This window comes from Aethalodelphis obliquidens, unplaced genomic scaffold, assembly GCF_003676395.1.
Source record: "Aethalodelphis obliquidens isolate GAN/ISIS:26980383/991018 unplaced genomic scaffold, ASM367639v1 scaffold35, whole genome shotgun sequence".
Classification (NCBI taxonomy): Eukaryota; Metazoa; Chordata; class Mammalia; order Artiodactyla; family Delphinidae; genus Aethalodelphis; species Aethalodelphis obliquidens.
In genome coordinates, this window is record NW_020837979.1 from 14,247,506 (window position 1) to 14,260,938 (window position 13,433).

Genomic DNA, 13,433 nt, shown 5'->3' on the forward strand with positions numbered 1-13,433 from the left:
GACGTCTGGGCTTCTGATGGGAGGAAACCACAGTAGCCTCTTCTCCCCTTAAGGGCCACTCTTTTTTTAAAAATTGAAGTATAGTTGACTTACAATGTCAGTTTCTGGTGCACAGCGAAGTGATTTAGTTATACATGTATATGTATATTCTTTTTCTTTATAGGTTATTACAAGATATTGAATATAGTTCCCTGTGCTATACAGTAGGACCTTGTTTATCTATTTTATATACAGTAGTTTGTATCTGCTAATCCCAAACTCTTAAGTTAGCCCTCTCCCTCTCCCACCCCATTTCCCCTTTGGTAACCATAAATTTGTTTCCTATGTCTGTGAGTCTGTTTCTGTTTTGTAAATAAGTTCATTTGTATCATATTTTAGATTTCCACATGTAAGTGATGTCATGTATTTGTCTTTCTCTGTCTGACTCACTTCACTTAGTATGATAATCTCCAGGTCCATCCATGTTGCTGCAAATGGCATTACTTCATTCTTTTCTTTTTATGGCTGAGTAATATTCCATTGTATATATGTACCACATCCTCTTTATCCATTCATCTGTCAATGTACCTTTAGATTGCTTCCATGTCTTGGCTATTGTAAATAGTGCTGCTATGAACATAGGGGTGCATGTATCTTTTCAAATTACAGTTTTCTCCAGATACATGCCCAGGACTGGGATTGCTAGATCATATGGTACCTCTAATTTTAGTTTTTTTTTTTTTTTAAGGAACCTCCATACTGTTTCCCATAGTGGCTGTACCAATGTATATTTCTACCAACAGCCTAGGAGGGTTCCCTTTTCTCTACATAGGGGCCACTCTCACTCATTAATTTTAATGAAACCTGGAGGCTTGGAGGGTGGGTGAAAATTTTTAGCCCCGTCCACTGCTGAAGTCTGGCTCCTTACAGATAAGACAGGCGTGGAGAGGTGGTCCTGGGAATAGTGTGTGTCTTCCCAGGATCCTTCCTGCTCCAGTCGATGACGGGGGCTGGGGGTGTGTGCCTGTGTTCAGACAGGGCTTCATTCCGAGTCGTAGGGAAGTGGAGGGCTGTCACTTCCCCCTTTCCACTTTTCTGCTTTTTTTAAGATTCTGAAACCAGTGGTGGGAGTAGGGGATGGGAGAAGACCTGTAAGACTTGGAGTCCCTGTAGCTTAGTCATGGAAGGCCTCTGGATTGTAATGCTGAGGAAAGGAGCATTCTAAAGGGACAGCTGAGCTTCTCAGAACCATGAGTTGGGGCAGAAAGAGGTAGCAACACCGCTTATAACCCTTCCCAACCTCCTTCCCAGAAATCTGGAGGTGGCTGTGCAGTTCTGAATTCCTAGGTCAGGCTCAGCCCAACAATCAGCTGAAATAAATCTCTCTTGGCTGTAATGCTCATGTGCGGCCAGCCCCACAGGGCTAATCACTCATTGGTGGGGAGCATGTTCCTGTGGATTAAGAGATGTGTGGCTAAGCCTAGATTCCCTGCACAGTAATGGCATGTGGGCAAATTAAAACTGCTGGCTTCTCCAAGCCCAGGCTAGGCTCCATCCAACTGGCCACAACTGGCTCCTGACCAGTCTATCATGGCCAGACTTCAGCGCCTCCCTCCTGGGGGATGCGCACCATGATGGAACGCATGGGACCCGTGTGGCATCAATGCACTGACGGCCAAGCAACAGCAGGAGCCACCACTTATGGGATAAGCGCTCTCTTCTGATTCTCAAAAAACAGAAAGAAAAAACCAAACCCAAATGGTGAGGACTGTTAACCCTCAATTTACAAATGCTACTGAACATGCTGTTGTGTGCGGTGACTCTCTGAGACAGGCCAGACAGGCAGTTTACCAATCTTACTGAATCTGGGAAACTCTTTTTGTGGGACCGGAGTTCCGTGGAATGCACTTGGGGAAGTGCTTTTTTTTGGCGACGCCGCGTGGCACGTGGGATCTTATTTCCCCGACCAGGGATCAAACCCATGTCCCCTGCAATGGAAGCTCGGAGTCTTAACCACTGAACCACTGGGGAAGTCCCTTCCACTTTTTTTTATAGTTCATTTACAATGTCATGTTAGTTCCAAGTGTAGAGCACAGTGATTCAGTCATACATATATATGGGAAGTTCTGCTATTGTGGTTCACAGTTAAGTACAGTGAGGCTGTGGTTTAGAACCTGTGTTTACCTTGTTAAGGAAGGATGATTCTGTTCCTTATTTTTTTTTTTATTTTTATTTTTTTTTGCGGTACGCGGGCCTCTCACTGTTGTGGCCTATCCCGTTGCAGAGCACAGGCTCCGGACGCGCAGGCTCAGCGGCCATGGCTTACGGGCCCAGCCGCTCCGTGGCACGCGGGATCCTCCCGGACCGGGGCACGAACCCACGCCCCCTGCATCGGCAGGCGGACTCTCAACCACTGCACCACCAGGGAAGCCCCTGTTCCTATTTTTAAATCGCTTTCCCTGGGACAGTTGCTGAATTCTCTCAGAATCCACCAAAATGGTGGTTTCTCTAATTTGCCTCAGACATGGGATGGATACATAAGTAATAGATTTTCTTACACTGAAGCACCCTTGTATTCTCCAGGTAAACCCTATTCAGTCACGATGGCTTGTTCGTTCTTGTATATACTGTGGAATGCTAAACATGAGTGTCTTAAGATTCATACTTCTACATTCCGAAGAGTCAACAAGTTTTCTTTTTTTGGTGCTGTCTGTATCACGCGTTGCTATCAGTGTTATTTGGGCTTTATCATGTATACGGGTGCCGCTTGCTCTCTCTCTCTCTTTTTTTTTTTTTGCGGTACGCGGGCCTCTCACTGCCGTGGCCCCTCCCGCTGCAGAGCACAGGCTCCGGACGCGCAGGCTCAGCCGCTCCGCGGCATGTGGGATCCTCCCGGACCGGGGCACGAACCTGCGCCCCCTGCATCGGCAGGCGGACTCCCAACCACTGCGCCACCAGGGAAGCCCGCTGCTCTTTCTCTTAATGTTCTGGGTCCCTTTTGGCCTCTTGGGCTCCTCTCCAGTACCCTCCTTGGGGTTATCCCTTGGTCAGGTGGGCTGTTGCCGCTCAACTTGGGCCTAGGGAAGGGTCCCTCTGCAGCGTCTCTCACTGGAGAGCCAGAGCCCTCTTCTTGCAGGGAGGTGGGGCACTGGGCCCACAGAATCCCGCTTAGCTTGGAGACTGTGCAGCAGATTAATTGCAGCTGTGCCCTGGAATTTCCCCAACATACAAATCTTCATGATGTAAAACAGCTGGGAGGAAATCCCAGCATGCCCTGTCCAGAGGCAGAACTGCCAATGAGCTCTGGAGATTAACCCTCCGCCTCCCAGAAGGTAGGAACGGCCCCTCCCCCAGCCAGGCCCCCCAGTTCCAAGCTTGCTTTGGTGGAGACGGGAGTCTCCAGGACTCTTGGGAACGCCCACGTTCTCCCCACTCACACGTTCTCACAGAAAACCCTTTAAGCAGGGCCCGGGCAAGAGAGGAAGCAAAGCCTCATGTCACAGACTCAATCGCAGTGTTCCCGGAGGGGGGTGCCCTGCAGCCAGAAGTCAGGAAGCAAGTCAGCTCCAAAAGATGCCCAGGTGAGAAGACCCCACTCCACAGAATCCCTTCTGCTTCTCCTTGGCGGGAGGGACAGGCCTGGTGCACACAGAAAGGGCCCCTTTCTCTACCTTTCCCGTCTTGTGGTTTTTGTGCTTCAGAGCAGAAGCTTACCCACTTTAGGTGACCAGCCTTTCCTGCCTCTCTGGCTGCCAGTGGTGAATGGAGATTTCTGGGACCCCATGAATAGAGAAAAGGCCTTCCCAGGATTCCCTCCCAGGAGATGATATGGTGCGGCAGCCACCCAGGAGCACAGGCTAGAAACCCAAGCCCACAGGCAGATGGCCGTCCACCCCACAGTGACGAGGACGTCGTGCAAAATGCTCTCCGCTTCCTTTTAAAGATGATCTTTAACATCAAGAATCATATTATAAATGAAAAATGTGAACAGTCTACCAGTTTTTCCTTACTTTCCATTCTGCCACAATCGGGGATGAAATTGTTCTTTGGGACAATTGCAGTGGTTTCCCAGACCCTACCAGAGTTCAGACTTCTAAAAACCAACCTACCAGATCTCTTCCCTACTGAAAATCCTTTCCTGGTTGGTTGCTGGGTCAGGGGATACTCACCAGCAATCTAGGGCCAACTTATCCTTCTGGCTCCAACCCTCACCATCCCCACACCCCCTCACACCAGCTGCACTAAAGTTCGTTTCTTTTTTTTTTTAATTAATTAATTTTTGGCTGCGTTGGGTCTTCGTCGCGGTGCCCGGGCTTCTCATTGCGGTGGCTTCTCTCGTTGCAGAGCACAGGCTCTAGGCGCACGTGCTCCAGCAGTTGTGGCTCGTGGGCTCTAGAGCGCAGGCTCAGTAGTTGTGGCACACGGGCTTTAGTTGCTCCGTGGCATGTGGGTTCTTCCCGACCAGGGCTCGAACCCGTGTCCCCTGCACTGGCAGGCGGACTCTTAACCACTGTGCCACCAGGGAGGTCCCTGCACTAAAGTTCTTAATGCACTCTGTGCCATATTGCTCGACTGGTTCTTGGCCTGGTGTATCCTCTACTCGTGGGAAACTCTATCCCCTCCTTGCACCAAGGTCACCTTCCCTGACAAGGCTTCTCCAGCTGCACACAACGGCCAGCCACACTCACCTCTGGGCCCCAGCTGCGCTTGGTGTTCCCATGGCACTCAGTATGCTGCTGTTGTTATCCGTTTGCAAATTCTGCCTGTCTTTTGAACCGTCAGTTCCTCAACGGTCACGTCCGCATCCTCAATTCCTTGCCCAGAAGCCAACATTCATGATGCCTCCAGACCCTGTCCCACCTTGAGCTTAAGCATGTTATCAGTCTCATAAGCCCCAGCTTCCACATCTGTAACATGGGTCATCCAGCCTCTTCCTGAATCCTTTAGAGACAATGAGACACACATAATGGAGCCCCTTTCACTCTTAAGCGATTGGTTCTCACTTCGGTTGGCTTAGTATTGCCGAGAATTTGTAAATGCAGCCTGGAGCCTATGATACCCAACCCTGCCTGTTCCTAGAGGCTTCTTAAAGTCCTCTATCTTCTATCAAAATGGACAATAAGTTGATCTAACTTTGAAAACGTACCAACATTGAGTAATGAACTCATCAGTGAGGAGACAGAACAGCTTTCCCAAGTGGGAACAACGTTTAGTTTTCAGAAGTCACTGAGGAAGATAAAATGAAAGTATTAGAAGAAATGGTTCCTGAACGATGAATTAGACACAATTCCAGGAGCAAAAGCATAAAAAATAAGGTTTACACCCTTATCCCTTATTTCCTTTTTCTAAAGATGAGTAGTTTCTGCCTTTGCTTAGTTTTATGAATGGCACTGACCCCCGAGTATAATCACCTTCTTTGTTTTGCTCAAGTGTAGAAGGCCGGGTCCCTTTTTCTTCTTCTTTTTAAGAATATTTATTTATGTATTTATTGGCTGTGCTGGGTCTTAGTTGCGGCATGTGAAATCTAGTTCCCTGACCAGGGATTGAAGCCGGGCCCCCTGCATTGGCAGCACGGAGTCTTAACCACTGGACCATCACGGAAGTTGCCTGGGTTCCTTCTTGAGGCTTTGTTGATAGGTGAGTTGTTGCAAATAATAAATCCACAAAGCACTATAAGTGACTATGCAATTTAATACAACAGACACAATTCTCCTTGGAAAAGTTATTTAGAACCACAGTTCGGTAGTGTTTTAAACCAATGAAGTGACTTTTGTTTGTCTAGCACCTGTCACAGCAACGTAGTCAACAAATATTTTTGGAGCCCCTCTGTGCACTGGCAGCAGAGGGGCTCCAAGATTATTCCATGACTGAAGAGTAAACTCAAAAATAAGACTGGGCTGGGGACTTCCCTGGTGGTCCAGTGGTTAAGACTCCGTGCTTCCACTGCTGGGGGCGCGGGTTCCATCCCTGGTCCGGGAACCAAGATCCCACATGCTGCATGATACAGCCAAAAAAAAAAAAAAAAAAGAAAGAAAGAAAAAGAAAGAAAACAACAAGAGTGGGATGGCTGGGTTTCAGTTTCCCCATAAACACCCATCTCCTCCCCTTCCTCCCCAATAATTCCCCTTCTTTCCTGGATGGCCTCAAACCACTCTCTTCCCCTCCCAATTCAGAGAATCTTGCCATTTTGCCTACCAGATTTGATGAAAGGGTTGTTTTTAAAATTGGCTCCCCCCCAGAGGCCAATTTCTAAGTAGTGGAAGACACAGCACAGAGGTGACACAGCAGGGTTCCAGGCTCTTCCTAACTTCTCTGGACTAGATCATCTCACCTTTAAAATGGGGCTATTTTACTTAATCAGCCTGAAGGCCAGGACCTGGACCAGCCAGCCTCCTATGGAAGAAAAATCAAATGCAGCTGTTTGTCTAAAGCACAGTGGACGCCTGGGAGTGGAGCCTGGGTTGAGGTGCTCAACGGATACAGAACCAGGAGTCCTAGCTGATCCCCACTTCCGACCTGTGTACCTGAGGACATTACCTGACCTTTCAGAGCCTCTGCTTTCTCACCTGTAACATGAACATAAAGGGTTTTTTTTTTTTTGGCGGTACGCGGGCCTCTCACTGTTGTGGCCTCTCCCGCTGCGGAGCACAGGCTCTGGACACGCAGGCTCAGCGGCCATGGCTCACGGGCCCAGCCGCTCCGTGGCATGTGGGATCTTCCGGGACCGGGGCACGAACCCGCATCCCCTGCATCGGCAGGCGGACTCTCAACCACTGTGCCACCAGGGAAGCCCTGAATCACGGGTTTTTTATTTAGAGGGGTGATCGCTCGGAGAGGACCAAGAGCTGGGCGCGCGGCAAGCTCTCGGCAAATGCGTGTTTAGTCACTAAGACTTAGTTATTCTCGCTCAGGAAGCACTACCTGCACTTTCCCCAGGGACAGCTATTAACAGGGTTTGGCTCTTCACTCATCTGGGTGCTTCGTGGGGAGAGGCCCTGTGTGGGTAAACGTTTAACAGCTGGCTCCCTAAACAAAAACAAAACGATAGGCCCTGCTTTGCAGCATTTGCTGGGATTCATGGTGTAAATATTCCCACCGTGGCCGATTGCAAGCTCCCGCAGTGAGCCGCCGATGGCAGTGTTGGGAAGAGATGCTTATAACTGGCTGGGGCAACACCAATGACTGTAGGCGGGAGCTGAGGGGATCTCAGATCTGCCCCGACTTGCTGGGACTGCTGGCTGTGTTCACAGATGGCTGGAGGCTGACACGTGTGGTCTTGAGGGAGAGCTGGACACTTGGCCGAGCATGTCTTCCTGGCCGCTGTGTGCTCCTTTCAGAAGGAGCAGGGGACCTCTGCCCCCAGAGCTCTGGGTACAGCTGCTCTGTGGTGAAGGGACTTCTGGGGCAGAGACCTGGGCTTTCCAGCAAAGTCAAAGTTAAACAAACTGCTTTTGGATCCTTCATTTTCCAAGCCTAGAGCTACAGGCCTCCTGAGTCCTATGTAGCCTCTTGCAGTGGCTTTGAACTTGGGTCTGCTGGGCCCAGGTAGTTTCTGTGCTCACTGCCCGACAATGGACACACCAGAGAGAAGCTTCTTCACGGGAACTGGCCTTGGATGCCGGGGCCTCCTTCCCTGGGTGGACCCCTGCCTGACCAGTCCTCCTCTGCCCTCTGGCTCCAGCCTTGTCGTGGCCACGTCTGGCGTATACGGACGGTACACCCCTGCTATCACGTACGATCACCTGTCCTGGCCCCGCTGTGGCCTCTGCCCTTGCACCACGTGTGCACCTAGAGCTGACCCCACACCAGTACATAGGGAGCTGCCTCATTCTGCTAACGGCCTCACAGTGACTGCAGCATGGAGGTACCATAATCTACTAACGAGTCCCGTAACTGTAGACGTACAGGTGCTTCCCAGACTTTGCTCATGTCTGAGTATAATTGTAGGACCCATCTCCAGTTGTGAGGGGACGGCTAGGTCAAAGGTATGTACTTTTAGCTTTTTGAGAAGGATGACCGAAGACCTCCCAGTCTAAACTGTTCGCTACCAGCAACACACGAGAGAGCTCATCTCCCCGAGCCCTTGCCCACACCGTGTTATTCAACTTAACGATCTTTACCAGATGGGCAGGTGAAAAACCATAGCTCACTGTAGTTTCAATTCACATCTCTCTTGTTGTAAGTGAGGCTGGGAATTGTCACAAGTATAGGTACTGGGTTGAAGAACAGAAAAAAGATGTGTAGCCAAAAGGGCTTACAGTCTATGGGGGCGGCAGGGAAAGGGTGAGAGTGAGTGAGAGGGGTCGCTGGGGTTCCTCATAATTACAGAGGACTGTGTAGCCTCTACTGCATTTGACCTTCACTCGGGCAGAAAAAGGGCAGATGTGATAGGAGCCGAGGGCACGGTCTCTGGGGCATGCTAGCAAGCGGAGGGAGAGGGGAGCCCAGGAAATCACTGCTGCTTCCACTTCCCACCACCGTCCCGCCCGTCTCTGTGACTGCAAGGCCCTTGATGACTCGAGAAAGAAAATAAAGGCAACTGGCCTTTTACCTGCCAAATCCTATAGGCATCTCTGGGGAAACACATTTCCTGCCCGGAAGCCCTCTCCCGCCTTGGCTCCTGTGGTTCCAGGTTCTGTGTGGCCTCTGGTTGGTCTCCATTTATTGACCTGCATAAATGTCTCGGACCAACTCTTCAGTGAGAAAAGCCAGTTATGGCGGAACCCGGGAGGACAGCCGCCAAGATGTTCTCACTGGGTTTTAGCATTTGGGGCAATTCTCTTACTTTCTTCTTTGCCCTTTTCTTATTCATTTGAAATTTTTACAATAACTGTATAGCACACTACCGCAACAGTAAGCAAAGCTATTAAAATAACAGCAACCCTAGGTTAATTGTTTTCATCCCCCCAACCTGTGCCTTCAGTTTTCCCAAGAAGAAACCTCAAAATCTACCACCTTAATGTCTTCAGCTGCCTCCCCTACCTCCTGTGGGCCACCAAGTTCCACGGACCCTGGGCATCTTTCTAGATTCTAGGGATTCAGGTCCTCCCTCTTCACAGCTGGGCCGCTGCAGCACCTGCAGCTGGTCTCCTGGCTCCTGTTCAGTGTCTGCTCCACGCTATCCCGGAGGCACTTGCGGGGAGCAACCCAGTTCGAAGGGGGCGGGGGTGGGCTGCAGGTCATCAGGCCTCAGATTGACGAAATGTCTGTTGTCCATATCAAAGAACGGCGTGGTGAATGGAGAGGAAGGGGTCCCAGTCTTCTTCCACAGTGTCACCACTGCTTCTGTCTCTCTCCCCATCTCTTCCCGTCCGCCCTTTACTGGCTTCCAGAAACATCTTTCTAAAACACAAGACTACCCTATTTAAAGCTATCAGGTGGCTTCGCATTCTTACAGAACTGCCTACTTAGACTTATAAAACTGACCAAGAGGCAGGGAAAGCTCTGTACAGAACACCCCATAAACGTTTAATGGGTAACTCCTCTATCGGGTGGTGATTTATATGCACGATATGCCACAGGGGAGGTTTTTTAAAAGCCATATAAACAACTGGAATGTAAGTCAGCAGATGACAGGTTCAGAGAAGAGAGGGATTGAAATGGGCGGGATTCTCGTGGAAAGACCGGAAGACGTCACAGAGGAGGTGGCATCTGAGCTGGGTGGGTCACACAGGGAGAATACACTTCTGTAGTCATTTAGTTTCTTTAAAAAAAAAAAATTAATTAATTACGGCTACGCTGGGTCTTAGTTACAGCAGGCAGACTTCTTAGTTGCGGCATGCGGACTCTTAGTTGTGGCATGTGGGATCTAGTTTCCCGACCGGGGATCGAACCCGGGCCCCCTGCATTGGGAATGCAGAGTCTTACCCACTGGACCACCAGGGAAGTCCCTGTAGTCATTGACTTTTGAAAGCACTTTAATTACCTCATTGGATCTTACTGACCCCTAAATATGGATAAAGCAGATATTATCATCCTCATTTTAAAGATGGGGAAACTGAGCCTGCTGGAAGCTCTTGGATTTACACAAGGTCATGAACTAGTTGATGGTCCAGCTGGCACGGGAATATGGGGCGTTGGACTTTTATGGTATGACTGAGAGGGTACGAGGGCATGCTCTCTGTCTTCTAGAAGCTTCAATTTCATCCTGGAATCTTGGGATCGCAAATACCGGGCATGGGTGCTGCCACACTCCCCTGGTGGACCCATGGCAGACACTGCTAATAGGTCAGGCGCTTCTCCCAATTAATGTTGGGTTAAGACCTCAGAATTCTCAACCCAGTACACCAGGCAGCCACTAATAGTTGGCTAAGATTGATCTGTGAGGTGTAGGCTGTTCATTCTGATTTAAGCCTGAAGCAGATACAGATACTCCGGCTGGCGAAAAGGAGGTGAGACCAGGCCTCAGGAACATTTCCCTCCCGGCTGGCACATGAGGAGCTACGTTCCTAGACAGAGGGGAAGGAGCCATAGAGAATGTGACTGGATAGCAAAACCTGTAATGACTGCAAAGCCCATTGACCAAAAGCAGGCCTGGGAATTCTGAAGTTTATGGATTTCCCCTGTGGGAGGAGAAGCTGGAAGGCATCCCAGGTATTGAGGAGAAAGGAAGCAGGATCTGTGGATAATCAATGGGCAACAGGAAGCACTTATCTGGGGCCAGTAAAGTACACAACACAAAAGAACAGCCGGGCGGCCTGGAGCTGCCTCCCAGTGCATGGAGCTCCGAGGGCCTCACTCCAGAAGCCCTCTCCGTGGCTCCCACAGGCCCAGCAGTGGCCAAAGTCAACAACTCCTGGGCACCAGGAAATGGGAAATGTCTGAGGAGGTCCCTCAATAGGTGGGCAGCTCTAGGAGAGATCTGGGACCCCACCGGCGAGACAGGATGCTGAGAATGAGGCCACACTAGCCATCTCTACACAGGGCTGTCACTCCTGATAACGGAGCCCAAAGTCCAGGTTCCTGCATCCGATGCTGCTGTGTATGCAAATCTGTGTGCGCGAGTGGGTTAGTCACGCAGAGGGACCAGAAAAGATTCTACATTCATATGGAAGTGAGGCTGCAGGAAATTAGGATAGGATAGTGGAAGGGCTAAGAAAGTAATGTTTATGGTGGGTATATTGTATGTTGACACTTTACATGCATTATCACACCAAGCTCATGCCTCCTCCTCACTTCATTTAAAAAATTTATTTATTTAATGTTTAAATTTCTTTTTTCTTTTTGGCCACTCCATGTGGCATGCAGGATCTTACTTCCCTGACCAGGGATCGAACCTGTGCCCCCAGCAGTGGAAGCATGGAGTTTTAACCACTGGACCGCCAGAGAAGTCCCCTCCTCACTTCATGAAAGGGTATTGCACCTCATTCCCAATTCCCATCTCAATTCTATTAAATAACATCTATTTTTAGTATTAAAATGAATACTTTAGTAGGCATTAGCCTATATATATATATGTGTGTGTGTGTACATATATACATGGAAAACTACTTTCTTGGACACTGTTGCTTTCAATAAAGTTTAAAAAGTAGAAATAAAGTGAGTCAATTCAAAGAAAACTGTTAAGTAGATGCCATAGGTGCTATGCGGCGAAGATTATGTACATAAGGGACATTTGAGGAACACTGCTGTGGAAGCACGTGTTTAGTATGGTCAACCAGAGGCTACAGCAAATCACAGGCGGCATCCCTAGGAACTGGGAGAGGTCTGCAGACATAACCCCAAAGTCAGCATGTCCCAAGACACACCACTATTCCCAAATGCTTCTCACCCAGACACACCATCCTCTTGTGCACTCCCGGGTCAGAACCTCAGAAATCTTTCCCTCCACCCTCTCCCTCACTGCTGGCTATGTCCTGTCCATGGGCTGCCCTGGTATTTTTTTCATCTCTACCACCCCTGACCTTGCAATGGCTTCCTAGTTCCTCCTGCAAGTCATGCACACATCCTGCTGCCCCACTGACTTCCCTGCTCAGAGCCAGGCTCGCGGATCCCCCCTCATCTCCCCTGGAGCTTCTTGGGCTCAGGAACCACTTACTCGTGCCTCGGGTTGCCACAGCCCTTGGCACGGCACATCATCTGAGAGCTGCTTGACGACTACGGCAGGGTGTTTCAGAGTCAACAGAATCAGAGACACAAGTGCTTCTACCCTCTAGGTGTTGCTTCCCAGCCAGTTCTAGGTGGAAATGCATCTAAAGGTCAAAGGCAATCAGTGGCTATGCTCCTGCGGTTGTTACCAGAGACCCTACCCTTGCTGGCCTAGGGCAAGAGCAGTGATAACCACAGCCTTCTGGGCAGGCAGTGGATAAAGCCAGTGGGACCATCTACTGGTAGTGGGTGGTCTACCAGCCGATAAAGACTCCATTTACTTAATACAATAAGACTGATCAAATAAAAAAATTCACTGATATATCTGCTTCCAACTATTTTAACATTTCACCATATAGTTTATATATTGATCACAAAAAATAACCTGGTATCTCTTCTGTAGGGCTGGTGGTGGGGGGGGATGGTGACACCAGGCTTGTGATGCTCAGCACTACTGTGGAACACAGCATTTCTGGAATTCATATTCTGTCTGGTATTACCATTTAGGTAAGCAGGTAAAAAAAGGCGCAGGCGCAGAAGCCAAGGATAGCAAACCGTCTGCGTAGAAGAGTAAACAGATGTCTTTAAAGATAACATTTACTGGGACTTCCCTGGTGGCGCAGTGGTTAAAAATCCGCCTGCCGATGCCGGGGACACGGGTTCGAGCCCTGGCCCGGGAAGATCCCATATGCCGCGGAGCAGCTAAGCCCGTGCGCCACAACTACTGAGCCTGCACTCTAGAGCCCACGAGCCACAACTACTGAGCCCATGCGCCTAGAGCCCATGCTCTGCAACAAGAGAAGCCACTGCAATAAGCCCACGCACTGCAATGAAGAGTAGCCCATGCTCGCCGCAACTAGAGAAAGCCCGCTCGCAGCAACGAAGACCCAAGGCAGCCAAAAATAAATAAATTTAATAATAAAAAAATTACATTTATTGATCAGTTACCTTGTACCAAGCACTGTACCAAACTATTGTATTTCCATGTGTTATTTCATTTAATCCTCATAGCCTTATAAAGGTTTTTTTTTTTTTTGCTGCGCCATGTGGCATGCGGGATCTTAGTTCCCCGACCAGGGATCGAACCCATGCCCCATGCAATGGAAGCACGGAGTCTTAACTGCTAGACTGCCAGGGAAGTCCCGTAGCCTTATAAATTGATGCTATTATTGTCCCCATTTAACAGAGGAATAGAACAGAGAGGTTAAGTAACTTGCCCAAGCCCTGTTCATCCCAGAGGCCACACTCTTAACTCTTTCATTATACTAGTGTTGGAAGAGAAATAAACCACACCACTCCTCCAGTCCATCCTGGCATTTCTCAGATAAGGGCACTCAGGCCACTGGCAGAGCTGGGATTAGAACCAC

At 49.4% G+C, this 13,433-nt stretch overlaps 1 protein-coding gene and 1 long non-coding RNA gene across 2 annotated transcripts in view; one reads left to right on the forward strand and one right to left on the reverse strand.

Moving 5' to 3' along the window:
* Positions 1-13,433, reverse strand: part of TCF7L1 (transcription factor 7 like 1) — a 158,861-nt gene that overhangs the window by 27,069 nt on the left and 118,359 nt on the right. The window lies entirely within an intron of this gene.
* Positions 2,857-3,972, forward strand: LOC113632190 (uncharacterized). The gene is made up of 2 exons (XR_003437720.1): positions 2,857-3,560; positions 3,681-3,972. It is a non-coding gene; the product is annotated as an uncharacterized LOC113632190 (long non-coding RNA).